Source organism: Gossypium hirsutum, chromosome A06 (assembly GCF_007990345.1).
Source record: "Gossypium hirsutum isolate 1008001.06 chromosome A06, Gossypium_hirsutum_v2.1, whole genome shotgun sequence".
NCBI classification, from domain to species: domain Eukaryota; kingdom Viridiplantae; phylum Streptophyta; class Magnoliopsida; order Malvales; family Malvaceae; genus Gossypium; species Gossypium hirsutum.
Genome location: NC_053429.1, coordinates 38,424,814 through 38,427,064, shown reverse-complemented (window position 1 = coordinate 38,427,064; position 2,251 = coordinate 38,424,814).

Below are 2,251 nucleotides of genomic sequence, written 5' to 3'. Positions count from 1 at the left end.
TGCTAAGTTCAACATATGAAGGCATAAATTAAACTTAGTAATTGCAGTTTAGCCTTAAATTAGGAAATAAAAATTAATTGGTAAGAATTAAGCATATTTTTATTGAGAAAGAATTTAGCATATCTTTATTGAGAAAGCATTTAGTCTATTATTGCCATCATGATAATAATTGAGAATAATTTGAACAATGTGTATGCTTGATTTGCATAATTTCAAAATTCTTATTCTTGAGCATAATTACACTAAACACATAATTGTGGGAAGAAATGATTTTTGAAGAAGTGTCAAAGGTGATTTTCTTAAAATTCCTTTCGCAATTTGTGCATTACTCGGGACAAGTAATGAATTAAGTTTGGGGTTGTGGAAGCACAAGAATATATAGACTTTTTAGTACCTTTTTAGCACTAATTCATGTAGTTTCTAAGTATTTTTTGTCAAATTTCATAATTTAATTATAAAAAAATCAAATAGCACTCAATTTATGAAGCATATTTAATTTTAATTATTTTTATAATAAATTTGCACATTTTGATCTATTTTCGATAGTTTGCACAAAGAGTGAAAAATCAGATCAGCGGTCACCTCAGAAGAATTAATTTACAAGGCACCTTGGTAGCACAAGATGATGAATTAACAACCAAGAGGACTTAGATTTATGTTTTTTTACTTCTTCAAATCAATAGGTCTGATTTGATATTTATCGAGAAAAAATAGCAACTCGAAGTAAAGGAAAGGCCCTAAATTGAGCAAGTAAAGAGGGAGGATGGACAAGCCCAAAAGAGCAACCTAAACCATCCCATATAGCTGACCCAATCAGCTTATGTTAACTTTTACACTTGCAAAATTTCCCTTGAACTCCTCCTAAATTCCATTCAAACCTCTCCCCTGTTCATGCTTTCTATTTTTAGCCACAAGCTAAAAATAGCAAATTTGAGTCAACCATTCCTTCCGCCTAGCATGGCCGGACATGGAAAGGGGGATTGGCTGCTATTTTTAGCTAATTTTAGCTTCCATCTCTCATTCTAATAATTCCCCTTCACTCCATCATTTTTCATCCATCACTTCACACGTATCTCACACATACATTTTCTCTCTTTTTCCCTGATAGTTGTTTTCCAAAATTCTTCCTCCCTTTGCCAATTTCCCCTATTGAAAAAGAGTTTGCACACCTTTTGGAGTAGCAGCAATCAAGTGTTCATGAAGACCTTGGATCAGTAGAACAAGAAGAGAAGAGAGAGGCACACTAGTCTGGCTTCGGAAAACCACAGAGATGTGTTTTTCTAGTCCCCTTCTCTTAATCTTTGTTTTACTTTTATTTCGATCATGAACATGAATATTTGTGTTGTTGTTATTTAATAAATTAAAATGACTTAAATTCCTTTCGTGTTAGATTAATTGCATTCTATCTGCTTAGATTATTAAAAATGTGTTTGTGTTGTTGTTAGGTCTTAGTAAATCGTTCAATTAAATAAAATCATGTTTATGTTATACTTGCATTTTAATTGTAAGGTAACAATTGAATTAATTATTTAAACAGATTGAAATTTTAATTAATAGACACAATATTTAATCGGTGCATGTTTAATCTTCTAAGGTAGCTGAGGGTTAAATTAACGACAGTATTAAACAATACATTACCCTTGCATAACTTGCAAGATTACTGTGATTAAATTGTTTCAATATAACGATATATTGTTATTTCACGTAATATTTTATTTTCTTATTAAAATTTGATTAATCGGTTGAATTGACATAGGGATATGGTCAAGAGATTAATAGGTTCTAATAGGTAAGTATATGCATTAGTTAGCAATTTACCAAGTTGTTGTAAAATTATTCGTAACAACATGAACACAAATTTAATTATTCTTAGTTAAAGAATAAAATTTATCTAACACATTTATGTCATATTGATTAAACTCATTTTTAGAAATCTTGCATTGGAATATTTTTTACTTTTTATTTTTCTTATTTAAATTACTTAGTTAATTTTTAGTTTTACAACATCGCTTCAAATTTTTCATCAACAAATTGTTTAAATTTGCATTTCATAAATATTTTCTTGCATAGTCCTTGTGGGTATGATAACTCAACATTACTCGTCACTTTATTACATGATACGATTGTGTACACTTGCACATTTCCATCGTTTCAAAAATACAATATAAATATTAATGGAAGCATTACATATATAAAAAATAAAAGTTAACAAACTAAATGATGATGTACATGAAAATAATTTAAAATAAAA